Here is a 14,071-nt window from a genome sequence, read left to right on the forward strand (position 1 = left end):
CTTGGTCTATACAACTCAGAATGACTTGAAATTTTGCCGAGAGTGCAATAAGGCATAGAGCTACAATTCCTATGAAGACACCAAAGCCCAGATTGGCCAGAACTAAGTCAAACAGCTTGCACAATTTCGGGTACCAAAACTGCTAGAATAAAAGTGACCTAAAATTGACCAAATTTTTCACTAAAGGTGCAATCTGTCCAGCTTTAATAAATTGACCATATCTTGGTCTATACAACTCAGAATGACTTAAAATTTTGCCTAGAGTACAATAAGACATAGAGCTACAATTCTTATGAAGACACCAAAGCCCAGAAAATTGCCAGAACCAAGTCAAATAGCTTGCACAAGTATGGGTATCAAAACTGCCTCAACTAATAGTGACCTAAAATTGACCGAATTTTGCACTAAAGGTGCAATCTGTCCAGCTTTAGTAAGTTGACCATATGTTCTATGCAACTCAGAATGACTTGAAATTTTGCCCAGAGTGTAATAAGACAGAGAGCTACAATTCTTATGAAGACACCAAAGCCATGAAATGGCCAGAACGAAGTCAAATAGCTTGCACAAGTACGGGTACCAAAACTATAGAAATATAAGTGACCTAAAATTTATCAAATTTTGCACTAAAGGGGCAATCTGTCCAGCTTTAGTAAATTGACCATATCTTGGTCTATTCAACTCAGAATGACTTCAAATTTTGCACAGTGTGCTATAAGACAGAGAGCTACAGTTCTTATGAAGACACCAAAGCCCAGAAATGGCCAGAACCAAGTCAAATAGCTTGCACAAGTGTGGGTATCAAAACTGCCTAAACTAAAACTGACTTAAAATTGACCAAATTTTGCACTAAAGGTGCAATTTGTCCAGCTGTAGTAAATTGACCTTATGTTCTATACAACTCAGAATGACTTGAAATTTTTTCCAGAGTGCAAAAAGACATAGAGCTATAATTCTTATGAAGACACCAAAGCCCAAAAATGGCCAGAACCAAGCCAAATAGCTTGCTTAATTTCGGGTACCAAAACTGCCTGAACTCAAAGTGACGTAAAATTGACCAAATTTTGCACTAATGGTGCAATCTGTCCAGCTTTCGTAAATTGACCATATCTTGGTCTATACAACTCAGAATGACTTGAAATTTTGCCCAGAGTGGAATAAGACATAGAGCTATAATTCTTATGAAGATACCAAAGCGCAGAAATAGCCAATACCAAGTCAAATGGCTTGCACAATTTCAGGTACCAAAACTACTACAGCTAACAGTGACTTAAAATTGTCCAAATTTTGCACTAAAGGTGAAATCTGTCCAGCTTTAGTAAATTGACCATATGTTTTATACAACTCAGAATGACTTGAAATTTTGCCCAGAGTGCAGTAAGACATAGAGCTATAATTCTTATGAAGATACCAAAGCCCAGAAATTGCCAGAACAAAGCCAAATAGCTTTCTCAATTTCAGGTACCAAAACTGCCAGAACTAAAAGTGACATAAAATTGACCAAATTTTTCACTAATGGTGCAATCTGTCCAGCTTTAGTAAATTGACCATATCTTGGTCTATACAACTCAGAATGACTTAAAATTTTGCCGAGAATGCAATAAGACATAGAGCTACAATTCTTATGAAGACACCAAAGCCCAGAAATGGGCAGAACTAAGTCAAACAGCTTGCACAATTTCGGGTACCAAAACTGCTAGAACTAAAAGTGACCTAAAATTGACCAAATTTTGCACTAAAGATGCAATCTGTCCAGCTTTAGTAAATTGACCATATCTTGGTCTATACAACTCAGAATGACTTGAAAATTTTACCAAGAGTGCAATAAGACATAGAGCTACAATTCCTATGAAGACACCAAAGCCCAGAAATGGCCAGAACTAAGTCAAACAGCTTGCACAATTTTGGGTACCAAAACTGCTAGAACTAAAAGTGGCCTAAAATTGACCAAATTTTGCACTAAAGATGCAATCTGTCCAGCTTTAGTAAATTGACCATATCTTGGTCTATACAACTCAGAATGACTTGAAATTTTTCCCAGAGTACAATAAGACATAGAGCTACAATTCTTATGAAGACACCAAAGCCCAGAAATTGCCAGAACCAAGTCAAATAGCTTGCACAAGTATGGGTATCAAAACTGCCTCAACTAATAGTGACCTAAAATTGACCGAATTTTGTACTAAAGGTGCAATCTGTCCAGCTTTAGTAAGTTGACCATATGTTCTATGCAACTCAGAATGACTTGAAATTTTGCCTAGAGTGTAATAAGACAGAGAGCTACAATTCTTATGAAGACAACAAAGCCATGAAATGGCCAGAACGAAGTCAAATAGCTTGCACAATTATGGGTACCAAAACTATAGAGATATAAGTGACCTAAAATTTATCAAATTTTGCACTAAAAGGGCAATTTGTCCAGCTCTAGTAAATTGACCATATCTTGGTCTATTCAACTCAGAATGACTTCAAATTTTGCACAGTGTGCCATAAGACAGAGAGCTACAGTTCTTATGAAGACACCAAAGCCTAGAAATGGCCAGAACCAAGTCAAATAGCTTGCACAAGTGTGGGTATCAAAACTGCCTGAACTAAAAGTGACCTAAAATTGACCAATTTTTGCACTAAAGGTGCAATCTGTCTAGCTGTAGTAAATTGACCTTATGTTCTATACAACTCAGAATGACATGAAATTTATCCCAGAGTGCAAAAAGACATAGAGCTATAATTCTTATGAAGACACCAAATCCCAAAAATGGCCAGAACCAAGCCAAATAGCTTGCTTAATTTTGGGTACCAAAACTGCCTGAACTAAAAGTGACGTAAAATTGACCAAATTTTGCACTAATGGTGCAATCTGTCCAGCTTTAGTAAATTGACCATATCTTGGTCTATACAACTCAGAATGACTTGAAATTTTGCCCAGAGTGCAAAAAAACATAGAGCTATAATTCTTATGAAGATACCAAAGCCCAGAAATAGCCAGTACCAAGTCAAATAGCTTGCACAATTTTAGGTACAAAAACTTCTACAGCTAACAGTGACCTAAAATTGGCCAAATTTTGCACTAAAGGTGAAATCTGTCCAGCTTTAGTAAATTGACCATATGTTCTATACAACTCAGAATGACTTGAAATTTTGGCCAGAGTTCAATAAGATAGAGAGCTATAATTCTTATGAAGATACCAAAGCCCAGAAATGGCCAGAACCAAGCCAAATAGCTTGCTCAATTTCAGGTACCAAAACTGCCAGAACTAAAAGTGACATAAAATTTACCAAATTTTGCACTAATGGTGCAATCTGTCCAGCTTTAGTAAATTGACCATATCTTGGTCTATACAACTCAGAATGACTTGAAATTTTGCCCAGAGTTCAATAAGACAGAGAGCTACAATTCCTATGAAGACAACAAAGCCCAGAAATGGCCAGAACTAAGTCAAACAGCTTGCACAATTTCGGGTACCAAAACTGCTAGAACTAAAAGTGACCTAAAATTGACCAAATTTTGCACTAAAGGTGCAATCTGTCCAGCTTTAGTAAATTGACCATATCTTGGTCTATACAACTCAGAATGACTTGAAATTTTGCCGAGAGTGCAATAAGGCATAGAGCTACAATTCCTATGAAGACACCAAAGCCCAGATTGGCCAGAACTAAGTCAAACAGCTTGCACAATTTCGGGTACCAAAACTGCTAGAACTAAAAGTGACCTAAAATTGACCAAATTTTGCACTAAAGGTGCAATCTGTCCAGCTTTAATAAATTGACCATATCTTGGTCTATACAACTCAGAATGACTTAAAATTTTGCCTAGAGTACAATAAGACATAGAGCTACAATTCTTATGAAGACACCAAAGCCCAGAAAATTGCCAGAACCAAGTCAAATAGCTTGCACAAGTATGGGTATCAAAACTGCCTCAACTAATAGTGACCTAAAATTGACCGAATTTTGCACTAAAAGTGCAATCTGTCCAGCTTTAGTAAGTTGACCATATGTTCTATGCAACTCAGAATGACTTGAAATTTTGCCCAGAGTGTAATAAGACAGAGAGCTACAATTCTTATGAAGACACCAAAGCCATGAAATGGCCAGAACGAAGTCAAATAGCTTGCACAAGTACGGGTACCAAAACTATAGAAATATAAGTGACCTAAAATTTATCAAATTTTGCACTAAAGGGGCAATCTGTCCAGCTTTAGTAAATTGACCATATCTTGGACTATTCAACTCAGAATGACTTCAAATTTTGCACAGTGTGCTATAAGACAGAGAGCTACAGTTCTTATGAAGACACCAAAGCCCAGAAATGGCCAGAACCAAGTCAAATAGCTTGCACAAGTGTGGGTATCAAAACTGCCTGAACTAAAACTGACCTAAAATTGACCAAATTTTGCACTAAAGGTGCAATTTGTCCAGCTGTAGTAAATTGACCTTATGTTCTATACAACTCAGAATGACTTGAAATTTTTTCCAGAGTGCAAAAAGACATAGAGCTATAATTCTTATGAAGACACCAAAGCCCAAAAATGGCCAGAACCAAGCCAAATAGCTTGCTTAATTTCGGGTACCAAAACTGCCTGAACTCAAAGTGACGTAAAATTGACCAAATTTTGCACTAATGGTGCAATCTGTCCAGCTTTCGTAAATTGACCATATCTTTGTCTATACAACTCAGAATGACTTGAAATTTTGCCCAGAGTGGAATAAGACATAGAGCTATAATTCTTATGAAGATACCAAAGCCCAGAAATTGCCAGAACAAAGCCAAATAGCTTTCTCAATTTCAGGTACCAAAACTACTAGAGCTAACAGTGACCTAAAATTGACCAAATTTTGCACTAAAGGTGAAATCTGTCCAGCTTTAGTAAATTGACCATATGTTCTATACAACTCAGAATGACTTGAAATTTTGCCCAGAGTGCAGTAAGACATAGAGCTATAATTCTTATGAAGATACCAAAGCCCAGAAATGGCCAGAACCAAGCCAAATAGCTTGCTCAATTTTAGGTACCAAAACTGCCAGAACTAAAAGTGACGTAAAATTGATCAAATTTTACACTAATGGTGCAATCTGTCCAGCTTTAGTAAATTGACTATATCTCGGTCTATACAACTCAGAATGACTTGAAATTTTGCCCAGAGTTCAATAAGATAGAGAGCTACAATTGCTATGAAGATACCAAAGCCCAGAAATGGCCAGAACCAAGTCAAATAGCTTGCACAAGTACGGGTACCAAAACTCTAGAGCTAAAAGTGGCCTAAAATTGATAAAATTTTGCACTAAAAGGGCAGTCTGACCAGCTTTAGTAAATTGACCATATCTTGGTCTATACAACTTAGAATGACTTGAAATTTTGCCAAGAGTGCAACAAGACATAGAGCTACAATTCTTATGAAGACACCAAAACCCAGAAATGGCCAGAACTAAGTCAAACAGCTTGCACAATTTCGGGTACCAAAACTGCTAGATCTAAAAGTGACCTAAAATTGACCAAATTTTGCACTAAAGGGGCAATCTGTCCAGCTTTAGTAAATTGACCATATCTTGGTCTATACAACTCAGAATGACTTGAAATTTTGCCCAGAGTACAATAAGACAAAGAGCTACAATTCTTATGAAGACACCAAAGCCCAGAAATTGCCAGAACCAAGTCAAATAGCTTGCACAAGTATGGGTGTCAAAACTGCCTCAACTAATAGTGACCTAAAATTGACCGAATTTTACACTAAAGGTGCAATCTGTCCAGCTTTAGTAAGTTGACCATATGTTCTATGCAACTCAGAATGACTTGAAATTTTGCCCAAAGTGTAATAAGACAGAGAGCTACAATTCTTATGAAGACACCAAAGCCATGAAATGGCCAGAACGAAGTCAAATACCTTGCACAAGTACGGGTACCAAAACTATAGAGATATAAGTGACCTAAAATTTATCAAATTTTGCACTAAAGGGGCAATCTGTCCAGCTCTAGTAAATTGACCATATCTTGGTCTATCCAACTCAGAATGACTTCAAATTTTGCATAGTGTGCCATAAGACAGAGAGCTACAGTTCTTTTGAAGACACCAAAGCCCAGAAATGGCCAGAACCAAGTCAAATAGCTTGCACAAGTGTGGGTATCAAAACTGCATGAATTAAAAGTGACCTAAAATTGACCAAATTTTGCACTAAAGTTGCAATCTGTCCAGCTGTAGTAAATTGACCTTATGTTCTATACAACTCAGAATGACTTGAAATTTTTCCCAGAGTGCAAAAAGACATAGAGCTATAATTCTTATGAAGACACCAAAGCCCAAAAATGGCCAGAACCAAGCCAAATAGCTTGCTTAATTTCGGGTACCAAAACTGCCTGAACTAAAAGTGACGTAAAATTGACCAAATTTTGCACTAATGGTGCAATCTGTCCAGCTTTAGTAAATTGACCATATCTTGGTCTATACAACTCAGAAAGACTTGAAATTTTGCCCAAAGTGCAATAAGACATAGAGCTATAATTCTTATGAAGATACCAAAGCCCAGAAATAGCCAGTACCAAGTCAAATAGCTTGCACAATTTCAGGTACAAAAACTACTACAGCTAACAGTGACCTAAAATTGGCCACATTTTGCACTCAATGTGAAATCTGTCCAACTTTAGTAAATTGACCATATGTTCTATACAACTCAGAATGACTTGAAATTATGCCAGAGTTCAACAAGACAGAGAGCTATAATTCTTATGAAGATACCAAAGCCCAGAAATGGCCAGGACCAAGTCAAATAGCTTGCACAATTTCAGGTACCAAAACTACCATAGCTAAAAGTTACCTAAAATTGATCAAATTTTGCACTAAAGGTCTAATCTGTTCAGCTTTAGTAAATTGACCATATCTTGGTCTATACAACTCAGAATGACTTGAAATTTTGCCAAGAGTGCAATAAGACATTGAGCTACAATTCTTATGAAGACACCAAAGCCCAGAAATGGCAAGAACCAAGTCAAATAGCTTGCACAATTTCGAGTACCAAAACTGCCAAAACTAAAAGTGACCTAAAATTCACCAAATTTTGCACTAAGGGTTCAATCTGTCTAGCTTTAGTAAATTGACCATATCTTGGTCGATACAACTCGGAATGACTTGAAATTTTGCCTAGAGTGCAATAAGACAGAGAGCTACAATTCTTATGAAAACACCAAAGCCCAGAAATAGCCAGAAGCAAGTCAAATAGCTTGCACAAGTACGGGTATCAAAACTGCCTGAACTAAAAGTGACCTAAAATTGACCGAATTTTGCACTAAAGGTGCAATCTGTCCAGCTTTAGTAAGTTGACCATATGTTCTATACAACTCAGAATGACTTGAAAATTTTCCCAGAGTGCAATAAGACATAGTACTACAATTCTTATGAAGACACCAAAGCCCAAAAATGGCCAGAACCAAGTCAAATAGCTTGCACAATTTTGGGTACCAATACTGCCTGAACTAAAAGTGACGTAAAATTGACTAAATTTTGCACCAATGGTGCAATCTGTCCAGCTTTAGTAAATTGACCATATCTTGGTCTATACAACTCAGAATGACTTCAAATTTTGCCCAGACTGCAATAAGACAAAAAGCTACAATTCTTATGAAGACACCAAAGCCATGAATTAGCCAGAACCAAGTCAAATAGCTTGCACAAGTTTGGGTACCAAAATTGCCAAAACTAAAAGTGACCTAAAAATGACTAAATATTGCACAAAAGGTGCAATCTGTCCAGCTTTAGTAAATTGACCATATCTTGGTCTATACAACTCAAAATGACTTGAAATTTTGCCCAGAGTGCAATAAGACATAGTGCTACAATTCTTATGAAGGCACCGAAGCCCAGAAATGGCCAGGACCAAGTCAAATAGCTTGCACAATTTCAGGTACCAAAACTACCATAGCTAAAAGTTACCCAAAATTGACCAAATTTTGCACTAAAGGTCTAATCTGTCCAGCTTTAGTAAATTGACCATATCTTGGTCTATACAACTCAAAATGACTTGAAATTTTGCCCAGAGTGCAATAAAACATAGAGCTACAATTCTTATGAAGGCACCAAAGCCCAGAAATGGCCAGGACCAAGTCAAATAGCTTGCACAATTTCAGGTACCAAAACTACTGTGAGCTAACAAAGGACCTAAAATTGACCAAATTTTGCACTAAAGGTGTAATCTGTCCAGCTTTAGCAAATTGACCATATCTTGTTCTATACAACTCAGAATGACTTTAAATTTTGCCCAGAGTGCAATAAGACAGAGAGCTACAATTCCTATGAAGATACCAAAGCCCAGAAATGGCCAGAACCAAGTCAAATAGCTTACACAAATACGGGTACCAAAACTCTAGAGCAAAAAGTGAATTAAAATTGATTAAATTTTGCACTAAAGGGGCAATATGTCCAGCTTTAGTAAATTGACCATATCTTAGTCTATACAACTCAGAATGACTTGAAATTTTACCCAGAGTGGCATAAGACAGAGAGCTACAATTCTTATGAAGACACCAAAGCCCAGAAATAGCCAGAACCAAGTCAAATAGCTTGCACAAGTATGGGTATCAAACCGCTGAACTAAAAATGACCTCAATTGACCAAATTTTGCACTAAAGGTGCAATCATTCACTTTAGTAAATTGGCGATATGTTCTATACAACTCAGAATGACTTGAAATTTTGCCCAGAGTGCAATAAGAAATAGAGCTATAATTCTTATGAAGACACCAAAGCCCAGAAATGGCCAGAACCATGCCAACTAGCTTGCTCAATTTGGGGTACCAAAACTGCCTGAACTAAAAGTGACGTAAAATTGATCAAATTTTGCACTAAAGGTGTAATCTGTCCAGCTTAGCAAATTGACCATATGTTGGTCTATACAACTCAGAATAACTTGAAATTTTGCCCAGAGTGCAATAAGGTATAGAGCTACAATTCTTATAAAGGCACCAAAGCCCAGAAATGGCCAGGACCAAGTCAAATAGCTTGCACAATTTCAGGTACCAAAACTATTAGAGCTAACAGTGACCTAAAATTGACCAAATTTTGCACTAAAGGTGTAATCTGTCCAGCTTTAGCAAATTGACCATATCTTGGTCTATACAACTCAAAATGACTTGAAATTTTGCCCAGAGTGCAATAAGATAGAGAGCTACAATTCCTATGAAGATACCAAAGCTCAGAAATGGACAGAACCAAGTCAAATAGCTTGCACAAATACGGGTACCAAAACTCTAGAGCTAAAAGTGACCTAAAATTGATCAAAGTTTGCACTAAGGGGGCAATCTGCCTAGGTTTAGTAAATTGACCATATCTTAGTCTATACAACTCAGAATGACTTGAAATTTTGCCCAGAGTGCCATAAGATAGAGAGCTACAATTCTTATGAAGACACCAAAGTCCAGAAATAGCGAGAACCAAGTCAAATAGCTTGCACATGTATGGGCATCAAAAATGCCCGAACTAAAAGTGTCCTAAAATTGACCAAATTTTGCACTAAAAGTGAAATCTGTCAAGCTTTAGTAAATTCACCATATGTTCTATACAACTCAGAATGACTTGAAATTTTGCCCAGAGTGCAATAAGACATAGAGCTATAGTTCTTATGAAGATTCCAAAGCCCATAAATGGCCAGAACCAAGCCAAATAGCTTACTCAATTTCAGGTGCCAAAACTGCCAGAACTAAAAGTGACGTAAAATTGACAAAATTTTGCACTAATGGTGCAATCGGTCCAGCTTTAGTAAATTGACCATATCTTGGTCTATACAACTCAGAATGACTTGAAATTTTGCCCAGAGTTCAATAAGACAGAGAGCTACAATTCCTATGAAGATACCAAAGCCAAGAAATGGCCAGAACCAAGTCAAATAGCTTGCACAAGTACGGGTACCAAAACTCTAGAGCTAAAAGTGACCTAAAACTGATCAAATTTTGCACTAAAGGGGCAATCTGTCCAGCTTTAGTAAATTAACCATATCTTGGTCTATACAACTCAGAATGACTTGAAATTTTGCCCAGAGTGCAATAAGACATAGAGCTACAATTCTTATGAAGACACCAAAGCCCAGAAATGGCCAGAACCAAGTCAAATCGCTTGCACAAGTATGGGTATCAAAACTGCCTCAACTAATAGTGACCTAAAATTGACCGAATTTTGTACTAAAGGTGCAATCTGTCCAGCTTTAGTAAGTTGACCATATGTTCTATGCAACTCAGAATGACTTGAAATTTTGCCTAGAGTATAATAAGACAGAGAGCTACAATTCTTATGAAGACAACAAAGCCATGAAATGGCCAGAACGAAGTCAAATAGCTTGCACAATTATGGGTACCAAAACTATAGAGATATAAGTGACCTAAAATTTATCAAATTTTGCACTAAAAGGGCAATTTGTCCAGCTCTAGTAAATTGACCATATCTTGGTCTATTCAACTCAGAATGACTTCAAATTTTGCACAAGCAGCCATAAGACAGAGAGCTACAGCCTTATGAAGACACCAAAGCCCAGAAATGGCCAGAACCAAGTCAAATAGCTTGCACAAGTGTGGGTATCAAAACTGCCTGAACTAAAAGTGACCTAAAATTGACCAATTTTTGCACTAAAGGTGCAATCTGTCTAGCTGTAGTAAATTGACCTTATGTTCTATACAACTCAGAATGACATGAAATTTTTCCCAGAGTGCAAAAAGACATAGAGCTATAATTCTTATGAAGACACCAAATCCCAAAAATGGCCAGAACCAAGCCAAATAGCTTGCTTAATTTTGGGTACCAAACCGCTGAACTAAAAGTGACGTAAAATTGACCAAATTTTGCACTAATGGTGCAATCATTCGACTTTAGTAAATTGACCATATCTTGGTCTATACAACTCAGAATGACTTGAAATTTTGCCCAGAGTGCAATAAAACATAGAGCTATAATTCTTATGAAGATACCAAAGCCCAGAAATAGCCAGTACCAAGTCAAATAGCTTGCACAATTTTAGGTACAAAAAGTTCTATAGCTAACAGTGACCTAAAATTGGCCAAATTTTGCACTAAAGGTGAAATCTGTCCAGCTTTAGTAAATTGACCATATGTTCTATACAACTCAGAATGACTTGAAATTTTGCCCAGAGTTCAATAAGATAGAGAGCTATAATTCTTATGAAGATACCAAAGCCCAGAAATGGCCAGAACCAAGCCAAATAGCTTGCTCAATTTCAGGTACCAAAACTGCCAGAACTAAAAGTGACATAAAATTTACCAAATTTTGCACTAATGGTGCAATCTGTCCAGCTTTAGTAAATTGACCATATCTTGGTCTATACAACTCAGAATGACTTGAAATTTTGCCCAGAGTTCAATAAGACAGAGAGCTACAATTCCTATGAAGACAACAAAGCCCAGAAATGGCCAAAACCAAGTCAAATAGCTTGTACAACTACGGGTACCAAAACTCTAGAGCTAAAAGTGACCAAAAATTGATCAAATTTTGCACTAAAGGGGCAATCTGTCCAGCTTTAGTAAATTGACCATATCTTGGTCTATACAACTCAGAATGACTTGAAATTTTGCCGAGAGTGCAATAAGACATAGAGCTACAATTCTTATGAAGACACCAAAGCCAAGAAAATGGCCAGAACTAAGTCAAACAGCTTGCACAATTTCGGGTACCAAAACTGCTAGAACTAAAAGTGACCTTAAATTGACAAAATTTTGCACTAAAGGTGCAATCTGTCCAGCTTTAGTAAATTGACTATATCTTGGTCTATACACATCAGAATGACTTGAAATATTGTCGAGAGTGCAATAAGACATAGAGCTACAATTCCTATGAAGACACCAAAGCCCAAAAATGGCCAAAACCAAGTCAAATAGCTTGCACAAGTAGGCGTACCAAAACTCTAGAGCTAAAAGTGACATAAAATTGATCAAATTTTGCACTAAAGGGGCAATCTGTCCAGCTTTAGTAAAATGACCATATCTTGGTCTATACAACTCAGAATGACTTGAAATTTTGCCGAGAGTGCAATAAGACATAGAGCTACAATTCTTATGAAGACACCAAAGCCAAGAAATGGCCAGAACGAAATCAAATAGCTTGCACAAGTACGGTACCAAAACTATAGAGATATAAGTGACCTAAAATTGATCAAATTTTGCACTAAAGGGGCAATCTGTCCAGCTTTAGTAAATTGATCATATCTTGGTCTATACAACTCAGAATGACTAGAAATTTTGCCGAGAGTGCAATAAGACATAGAGCTACAATTCTTATGAAGACACCAAAGCCCAGAAATGGCCAGAACTAAGTCAAACAGCTTGCACAATTTCGGGTACCAAAACTGCTAGAACTAAAAGTGACCTAAAATTGATAAAATTTTGCACTAAAGGTGCAATCTGTCCAGCTTTAGTAAATTGACCATATCTTGGTCTATACAACTCAGAATGACTTGAAATATTGCCGAGAGTGCAATAAGACATAGAGCTACAATTCCTATGAAGACACCAAAGCCCAGAAATGGCCAGAACTAAGTCAAATAGCTTGCACATTTTCGGGTACCAAAACTGCTAGAACTAAAAGTGACCTAAAATTTACCAAATTTTGCATTAAAGGTGCAATCTGTCCTGTTTCAGGAAAATGACCATATCTTGGTCTATACAACTCAGAATGACTTGAAATTTTGCCCAGAGTACAATAAGACATAGGGCTACAATTCTTATGAAGACACCAAAGCCCAGAAATTGCCAGAACCAAGTCAAATAGCTTGCACAAGTATGGGTATCAAAACTGCCTGAACTAAAAGTGACCTAAAATTGATCAAATTTTGCACTAAAGGTGCAATCTGTCCAGCTTTAGTAAGCTGACCATATGTTCTATACAACTCAGAATGACTTGTAATTTTTCCCAGGGTGTAATAAGACAGAGAGCTACAATTCTTATGAAGACACCAAAGCCAAGAAATGGCCAGAACGAAGTCAAATAGCTTGCACAAGTACGGGTACCAAAACTATAGAGATATAAGTGACCTAAAATTGATCAAACTTTGCACTAAAGGGGCAATCTGTCCAGCTTTAGTAAATTGACCATATCTTGGTCTATTCAACTCAGAATGACTTCAAATTTTGCACAGAGTGCCATAAGACAGAGAGCTACAGTTCTTATGAAGACACCAAAGCCCAGAAATAGCCAGAACTAACTCAAATAGCTTGCACAAGTGTGGGTATCAAAACTGCCTGAACTAAGAGTGACCTACAATTGACCAAATTTTGCACTAAAGGTGCAATCTGTTCAGCTGTAGTAAATTGACCTTAAGTTCTATACAACTCAGAATGACTTGAAATTTTGCCCAGAGTGCAAAAAGACATAGATCTATAATTCTTATGAGGACACCAAAGTCCGAAAATGGCCAGAACCAAGCCAAATAGCTTGCTTAATTTCGGGAACCAAAACTGCCTGAACTAAAAGTGACGTAAAATTGACCAAATTTCGCATTAATGGTGCAATCTGTCCAGCTCTAGTAAATTGACCATATCTTGGTCTATACAACTCAGAATGACTTGAAATTTTACCCAGAGTGCAATAAGACATAGAGCTATAATTCTTATGAAGATACCAAAGCCCAGAAATAGCCAGTACCAAGTCAAATAGCTTGCACAATTTCAGGTACCAAAACTACTAGAGCTAACAGTGACCTAAAATTGACCAAATTTTACACTAAAGGTGAAATCTGTCCAGCTTTAGTAAATTGACCATATGTTCTATACAACTCAGAATGACATGAAATTTTGCCCAGAGTGCAGTAAGACATAGAGCTATAATTCTTATGAAGATAACAAAGCCCAGAAATGGCCAGAACCAAGCCAAATAGCTTGCTCAATTTTAGGTACCAAAACTGCCAGAACTAAAAGTGACGTAAAATTGACCAAATTTTACACTAATGGTGCAATCTGTCCAGCTTTAGTAAATTGACTATATCTTGGTCTATACAACTCAGAATGACTTGAAATTTTGCCCAGAGTTCAATAAGACAGAGAGCTACAATTGCTATGAAGACACCAAAGCCCAGAAATGGCCAGAACCAA

Source organism: Hevea brasiliensis, chromosome 10 (genome assembly GCF_030052815.1).
Source record: "Hevea brasiliensis isolate MT/VB/25A 57/8 chromosome 10, ASM3005281v1, whole genome shotgun sequence".
Classification (NCBI taxonomy): Eukaryota; Viridiplantae; Streptophyta; class Magnoliopsida; order Malpighiales; family Euphorbiaceae; genus Hevea; species Hevea brasiliensis.